Raw genomic sequence first — 8,785 nt, 5'->3', positions numbered from 1 at the left:
CAAAGAGAAGGGTAACAGCCCCCGGACAAAAAAAAAAAAAAAAAAAAAAAAAATCTAGTGGGTGCTCTGTGCATACACTTAGAAGCACAAAGTCATTCTGCAGGGGTGTGACCTTGATCATTATGACTGAAAAAATGAAGAGTAATCAGAGCTTTATGTAGTCTCATTTGTGGGGTTGCCCATCATCTCCCCCCTTTTGTTTCTTTAGCATATTTTTTAAGGTTTGGTGAGCTCTTTCAACAAGGGTTCAGAATGAACAACCTTAGAAAGGATGAAAGGAGTAGTAATTAAAAAGTAGATAAAGTAATAGTACAAAGTAGTAGTTAAAAAACACCCACAAGAGCTCATCAGCTGGCCAAGATCCAAGGATTTCTCCTATAAAATCAGCTAGTGCACATTGTAGTGACACACACTATTGAAGCAAAGTTTCAGATTCCACATGAGGAATGGTAGTCTGAATAACCTGAGGATCGTAACCAGATAATTAACTCTTTCTGTCCATGACAATGAGAAGCCATGAACTTAGCATACGATGTGATTTTTTTTTTATAGACTCCATGGCTCAAAAAGAACCATTCTAAAATTTTTAACATAAGGGTCAACTGTCCAGTCCAATAGGTAAGCAGGGAATGGGAAAAAGAAATTGTTGAATCAGAAATTGTACATCTATACGATCTAGTTGACACTGTTGAATAGCTTGTTCCACCAGCTGTAACTCTTTTCACCTTCCAGGATTAATGTATTTGGTAGGGAAAGATCAGAATCACCCTGAGTAATATTAAATAGATGTGTGAATTGATAAGTGAGAGTTCCCAAACTGTGACAGAATCAAGTAATAACACCTAGCACTTTTTTGAAAACCCTTTAAAGTAGTCAACTGGTCCCTCCTAATAGAGGGCTTTGGGGGCTTGCTAGTATGCTCTATTAAAATGTAACACCAGTAATTCTAGGGGGAGGTTTCTTGGTACCTTATCAGGTAATACAATCAGCCCAAAACTTTGGACTTGTTCTAGCAGTTGATCATATAGCTTTAAAAGTGCCAGGGGGCCTGCAGTACTCAGTAAGATATCATCCATGTAATGAAAAATAATTGCTTGAAGCCACTATTGTCTGATTGGTGCTAGTGCCTGAATCACAAAAGTTTTACATATTGTAGGACTATTAAGCACACACTGGGATAGCACTTTCCATTGGAATCTCCAGGTAGGAGCTATGCTGGTGACAGAAGCAAGGATGAAATCAAACCTTTCACAATCTTGAGGGGCCAAAGGAATAGTAAAGAATCATCTTTTACATCAATCACTATCAATGGCCAATCTTGGGGAATTATAGATGGGGAAGGGAGCTCAGGTTGCAAAGCCCCCCAAATGACTGTATTTATCACATGGAGGTCTTGCAATAGTCTTCATTTCCCTGACTGTTTTTTAACACATGTGTAAATACCGAATAGTTTCTCTAGTATGAATAAACTATAATAGTACATAAGATCCCTGACTTTTTTGTATGACAAAAATAGGAGAATTCCAAGGACTGTGGGAAGCTTCTATATGTCCCTATTACAACTGCTCCTCTACTAAGAGGTGAACTTAATGTAATGTCTCTCTTTTTAGCAGCCACTGCTCAACCTAGACCAGCTTTTGTGTAAGCCAAGTGAGGACAAAAGGAGTAACAGCAGTGGCACCCATGCAAAAGATAGATTACCTAATGAAAAACACCACTGTTGTAATAGTTCTCTACCCCAAAGATTAATAGGTACATGAACATATATGATTGGATGAGCACTGTGTTTCCCTCTTGGCCAGTCACAGAGCCCATAGCACTGCTCTGGAGCATGGAAGACTGGGTTCCAATGTCTACTAGAAAAGAGGAGGATGTTTGGCAAGGCCAAGTTTGGGGCCATTTTTTTTTTCAATAATAGTAATATCTGTTCCTGTGTCCAGCAGTCCTAGGAAGCTGTTTTGTTTTGTTTTTTGAGGCAAGGTCTCACCACATAGTTCAGACCAGCTTTGAATTCACTAGGTAGCCTAAGGAACCCTCCAACTCATGGCAATCCTCCTGCCTCAGCCTTCCAAGTACTGGAGATATAGGTATGCACCACCACACCTGGCTAGGTTTTATTTTTTATCTTAACAGTCAGAGTAGGTTGAGAGGCACAGACTCCCCTCTCTGGTGCTACCAAATCCCTGATCTGCCTTTGTCCTATTTGTAGACTAAGGAACCCAAACGAGCAAGAGGAAGAGTTGAGTATTACAAACAGCACACATGAAGATACCTGAACACAGGCTTTTTGTAAACAATAAGAGCTAATTTATTCTACCTAGGTACAGGCAAACTGAGGTTGAGAAAGATTTGGGAGCCAGAGGCACCACAAAATGCTTTTTGACTTTATTCTTATACCTTTTCAGTCAATAGGAACAAGAGCCACGTGAACTAGCCTCCATGTCACCAGGCTGGCAAACAAAAACTTTTCTTCTTCTTAAACTCTCTTCAGGTTGTCTTTAACTCTATCCCATATTTCTAGGTCTAAGGTACCACCATCAGGAAGCCACAGGTTATGTTGAAGCACAAGGTATAAAAGCTTAACAAAGTGTTGTCTGGTGACTAAAGCATTGGCCGGCTTCAACAGCTGGTATAAATCCTTGATGTAACACTTTTACTCTGATGTTAATGACTGCACCACTGTTGCCCTGACTGAAAAGAGTTCCAAAGGGGTGGAAAGTCTCTAATCAAAGATCTGCTTACAAGCACTCCTTACAGTTTCATCTTTCTTTGGCTTTGTCACTCACGGTCACAGCAGCTAAAGATCCCTGTTCAGGTCCCTGTAAAGGTCCCTGCTTGCCCAGTTCAGGCCAGCAAACCCTGTCAGAGAGACAAAGGAAGATATGAGAGACAGAATATGGGGGTGGGAGGGCACTTCACCAGAACTGAGTAAAGCCTTGAACTGACTCAAATCCCCAGATTAATTGAGGAACAACAAAAGTGTAATTCTACTGAGCACAGATGACTGTTTTAAATAGCAAGACAGGCAAGCAAAGTATGTTGACAGTTTGGCTGAATCATCAACTTTTATCTGACTCTCCCCTAGGAAGCTGCCCTGTTTTCCCCATAAGGCCCATCTCTGTTTGAACTGGCAAAACATCCCATCTTCAAGACTTTTCGGTTCCTTGGAGTTAGCAGTCTTCCACCAACCCAGAGACAACCTGAGTAGACTTTGACACATTAGGTGTCACAAGGAATGCCACATATGCCCACCTGGATTTTTTAAAAGGTACAATTTGTTGTATGCCTTTCAATAAATGGTTCTGGAGCAACTGGACATCCACAGTTTAAAAAATGAAACTTGTCCTATATCTTACTCTTTATATTAAAAAATAACTCAAAATAGATTACAGACTTCAATGTAAACTATAAAACTAAAAACTTTTAGGGGCAGCAAAGGAGAAAATCTGATATTTAAAAAAAAAAACTAGGCTGAGATTAAAAAAAAAATAACCAGGCTGAGTTCTTAGGCTTGACACCAGAGCATAATTTATAACAGGGAAAAAATGATGAATTAATACTTACTGAAATAAAAACTTCTGCTCTGTAAAATTCTTGTTAGTAAACTGAAAAGACAAGATGAAATATTCAGAAAAATACTTTTTTTGTTCTTGTTGCTACTGGGAATTGAAGTTGGGCCCTTGTGCTTAAAAGGCAGGTGGTGGAACCACTAAGACAAATCCCCGGCCTGAGGAAAATACTTCTTAATCATGTATCCAACAAAGGATTAGTGTCATACAAAGAATGCTCAAATTTGACATTAAAAGAAAAAACAATGTAATTAGAAAATGAGGAAAGGATATGAGAAACATTTTACTGAGAAAGATATATAAAAGCAAATAAGTACATGGAAAGATCATTAACCATTAGGAAAAGGCAAATCAAAACCATAATGTGATAACACTTACATATCTATCAATATGGCTAAGATAAAAAAATTTTGTTTAAGTGTTAACATCTTGTAACCAGCTCCTTCCCCCTGGGATCCTGTCCTGAGGGCAAAAAAGAATGACATGACAGGACAGCAAGATATGGTGAACAGAACCAGGTGTGGTTTTTTAGAAAGAACAAAGAAAAGCCTTTGCTAGAAGAGGGAGGCAAGGAGCCAAGGAAGTCTGAATCTAGAAGCTTATATACAACTTTTGCGCATGAAAGGGCAGGCAAAGGGGCATGGGATATGTAAAAATGCAGGTTGATTGTGACTGCCAAGCTTTTCATCTTCAGAAAATTTTTATCTCACCTTCAGAAGATAAGAAGGCTTATCTCACCTTGCCAATAGTTTACTCAGGTTTTTGTACTATACAATGTCCCTTTATTTCTTAGTCTAATCTGAATAGGAAACAGAGAGGTGAGAACACTTATCATTTTTTTTTTAATGAAAAGAAGTACAGTAACTTTGGAAAACAGTTTGCCAGTTTCTTCTACAAGTAAAAATGTATCTATCATATGTAGCAACCGAGCAATTAAGCATTTGAGCAGTTGAACATTGGGCATTTATTCCAGACAGATACATACTTATATTCATGAAGAAAATCTTCACATAAGTGTACAGGCTTGATATACTCAACAACTGAACTGATTGCGAGACAATTAAACCAACTGGAAAGATCTCATGTCAAAAGCAACTTTCTAATTATATAAATAAAAATGCTATTTTATAACTACATAAATAAAACTTTATATAACCTTCTTTACCATCATCCTAAAGATTAAGAACATATCAGTGGTTCCCATGACTTTAGGTATCAGGGAAAAGGGATTGCGGCAATTCAGAATTTTGCTTAAAGAAACTTTTTAGTTATGTACCACCTCTGTACTTTATAGTAGAAGATACACAGAGCTGTGCACACAATAAAACCTCACAGCACTACACATACACATATACACACACACACACACACACACACACATACACACACGGCATATAAAGCTGATGAAATTTTACTATGTTCTATGTCAAATTCCTGGTTTTGATATGGCATAGTTGTGCAAGTTGTCAACACTAGGAGAGGTGAATTAAAAGGTGCCCAAGAATTTCACATACATTTATTTGCAACTTCTTATTACTCTAACATTTAATAACAGAAAGGAAAAATTTAAAAATGAGCTAGATGACACAAAGACTAATAAATTGGAATTAGTGAAAAGACAAAATAGCACAAATGGCATAAAAATTGGTTTACAGAAATGACAGCAGAAAACTTTCCAAATACGGGGAAAGAATTAAGAATATAGATAAGTGAGGCATACAATATTCCAAACAGCCAAAGTCAGAAAAGAACTCCCGGGAATGGTAGTGAACACCTATAATACCAGCACTCAGGAGGCTGAGGCAGGATTGCTGTGAGTTCAAGACTAGCCAGGCTATATTGTGAGTTCCAGGTCAGTCTCAACTACACAGTGAGACCCTGTCTCAGTTAATTAAAAAAAAAAAAGAAAGAAAGAAGAAAGAGAAGAACTTTTCCACAACACATCAAAGTCAAAATTCCAGAAGTCCAACACAAGGACAGAGTCCTAAAAGCTATTAGAGAAAAGCAACAAATCACTTGTAAAGGTAAACCCATTAGAATTATAGCACACTTCTCACAACACAAACCTGAAGGCCAAGAAAGCTTGGAGTAAGGTGTTTCAAAACTGATGGAGAAATAAGTTCTTCACATGACAAACAGCACCTTAGGAAATTCATGACCATCAAAGCAGCACTCCAAAAACTTCACAAGGATATCCTAGAAAGAGACAATAAAACCAACAGTGCCAAAAAGTCTAATAGAATGAATATATCAGGCAGGCTGAACAGTTTACTTGATGGGAAATAAAGAAATCAGCAACAAGACAATAATGCAATGACAGAAATAAGTCAACACCTTTTTGTAGTAACTTTCAATGCAAATGGTCTTAATTCCACAATGAAAAGACATGGACTGGCAGAATGAATCAAGAAACAAAAATGATATGCTGTATACAAGAAATACATTTAATCCAAAAAAACTCACTGAATAAAAATCAAGATGGAAAATAATATACAATATTTTATGCAACAGGAACCCCAAAACAAGCAAGAAAAATTCAATACTTAGAAACTGAGCTAACCAAGGAAGTAAATGACCTCTGAAGTAAAACTATGAGGATTATGAAAAAGAAGATTGAAGAAGAGATCAGAAAATGAAAAGATATCCCCTCAACCCTGGACACTCAGAATGAATATTATCAAAAACAGCCATACTTCCAAAACTGATAGACAGATTCAGTGCAATCCCATCAAAATACCAAAAGCATTCCTTATAAAAATAGAGAAAACAATCCTAAAATTCCTGTTACATTGTTGTTTGGAATGTAAATGAATACAACCAGTATGGAAATCAGTTTGACAATTCCTCAAAAAAATAAAACTAGAAATTCCATTTGACCCAGCTATTTCCTTTCTAGGTATCCTCTCCAAAGTTAAAGATATCATATTACAGTGATGCATGCATACCCATGTCTATAGCATAATAGTTAAGTCTTTCAAGCAGCCTATATGTCCATCAACAGATAAACACATAAAGTATGGTATTTATACACAATGGAATACTACTCTACCATAAAAAGGATAGACCTGAGTAATTTGTAGTAATGTTAAATACTGAATCATTTCTCTATGAGAAACCCAAAATATAAATAAAGAGCAAAATAAAAGGTAGATAATAGGAAAGGAAGAGACAAGCCTTTCGCAAAGGGGAAAGGGACCAAGAGAATGAGGGAGGCAGCAGGAAGGGGAAGGAAGGGAATGAAAATAGAATTAAGGATCCGGGGATTTAACTCTGAGGTTCCACCACCTGTCTCACAAGCACAAGGTCCCGAGTTCGATCCCTGATACCAAAAGAAGAGAAAACAGAATTAAGATGTGTTATGTACATGTGCCAACTACTGCCCATGAGGAATGTAATTATTATGCACTGCAAATATATACCAATAAAAATTAAAGTTTGAAAAGATGACTCCTGAAAAAAAAACTTCCCTATGTAGTTAGTGTCAAAATTCAGTTGAGCTAGAAATATTCTGGCAAGACAACCACGATGACAGCATAGGTCGTCAATCACTTTGAATGTCCACATAATACTAATAAACAAGTAGAGAAGAAAACACCCATGGATAACTCTACAATAAAACTTAGTAACAAGATGTTCTCCACCACATCTTTCTCTAAGTGGAGAGTGTAGGAACAAATTCCAAAAAGGTAAAGATGTAGTCTTCCACTCAGGAAGAAGAAAGCAATAAATCATCTTTCAAACTTGAGAACAGGAGAGTCACAAAACAGCTAATGATTTGGAAAGCACAGAGGCCAATTTGTGAATCGTAGCTAATAAATATTGTGAGGTATTTGCTGAATACAGGACAGGTGAGTACAAAAAAATCTGTAGTCAGAAGGACTGAATGGGCTGAAATGTCTAGCCAAAATGAAGTACCCAAGCTGACATGCTGGACCACCCTTCTAGGACCTGAAGTGAGGAAAAATCACCAGGAGTGGAATCAAAACTAAAGTGAACAGAGACAACAGAAATAAAGAGATCTAAAATAAAGTGGGATGGGGAATCTAGTACATCTGAGAAATCCAGCTGTCATATTTAAACATTATATAACAGAGAAGAAAACTATGGAACTTAAAAATTTTTCCTCCACCTGCTATCATTTTTCTCATTGAGTTTATTGGTACTTTTTAAGTATATAGTACAGTTACATTTATCATTTGGATCTTGTACCCTTACATGACAGGTCTTGGTTCTCATTTTTCCCCTTACCCCTGCACTCCCTTCACCCCCTCCCCTATTTACAAAGACTTTGTTTCCATTTTTTCCTTTTGTCATATTTTTTCTTGTCCCTTATTTCCTTTCTTCTACTCTTCCCACTTCCCCTACACCTTTAGCCCTTTTCTTCCTATTTCACATTGTCAGTTATGGGGTGAAGTGGAATCTCAGTGTTTTCATCTGTATCTCTAGAATGACCAGTGATGTGGAACATTTTTTCATATATTTACTTGCTGCTTTTACTTCTTTGTCTGAGAAATGTCTCATTTCAGATGCCCATTTCTGAATCAGGTCTTTGTATTTGGGAGGCTGATTGTTTTTAGTTCTTTATATATTCTAGATAATAGTCCTTTGCCTGAGGAGCAGCTGGTAATTTTTTCCCACATTGTAGGTTGTCTCAGTTCTGTTGATGGGTTCTTTTGCAGTGCAGAAGCTTTTTGATAAGATGAGATCCCAGTTGTTGATTCTTTCTGCTAGCTCCTGTGCTACTTAGGATTTGTTCATAAATCTTTTCCTATGCCAATGTCTTCAAGAGTTCTGCCTAAGTTATCCTGGAAGACATTGGTATAGGAAAAGACTTTATGAACAAATCCTCAGTAGCACGGGAACTAGCAGAAAGAATCAACAACTGGGATCTCATCCTACTAAAAAGCTTCTGTACTTCAAAAGAAACCATTAGCAGAACTAAGAGACAATCTACAATGTGGGAAAAAATTTTTACCAGCTGTACCTCAGACAAAGGACTATTATCAAGGATATATAAAGAACTCAAAACAATCAGTCCCCCCAAATATAAAGACCCGATCCAAAAATGGGCATCCGAAATGAACAGACATTTCTCATACAAAGAAGTAAAAGCAGCAAGAAAATATATGAAAAAATGTTCCACATCACTGGTCATTCGAGAGATGCAGATGAAAACAACACTGAGATTCCACCTCACCCCACAAAGAATGGCTGCT

General features: G+C 37.3%; 1 long non-coding RNA gene across 4 annotated transcripts in view; it reads right to left on the bottom strand.

Annotated features, from left to right (window-relative positions):
• The window catches only part of LOC104873095, a 17,685-nt gene that overhangs the window by 1,119 nt on the left and 7,781 nt on the right, over positions 1-8,785 (bottom strand). For 2 of the 4 annotated variants that reach the window (XR_783355.2, XR_783356.2), the window contains exons 2-3: positions 3,565-3,605; positions 2,756-2,859 (exon numbers count right to left, since the gene is read on the bottom strand). This is a non-coding gene — a long non-coding RNA (uncharacterized LOC104873095). Of the gene's footprint in view, positions 1-2,429; positions 2,860-3,564; positions 3,606-8,785 lie in introns of those variants that run through there. The other 2 variants (XR_783358.2, XR_004514210.1) reach the window with 2 other exon arrangements.

Source organism: Fukomys damarensis, unplaced genomic scaffold, assembly GCF_012274545.1.
Source record: "Fukomys damarensis isolate Sample0158 unplaced genomic scaffold, DMR_v1.0_HiC HiC_scaffold_24, whole genome shotgun sequence".
Lineage (NCBI taxonomy): Eukaryota > Metazoa > Chordata > Mammalia > Rodentia > Bathyergidae > Fukomys > Fukomys damarensis.
Note: the sequence above shows the minus strand (reverse complement) of the source record. Positions and strands in the feature narration are given on the sequence as shown.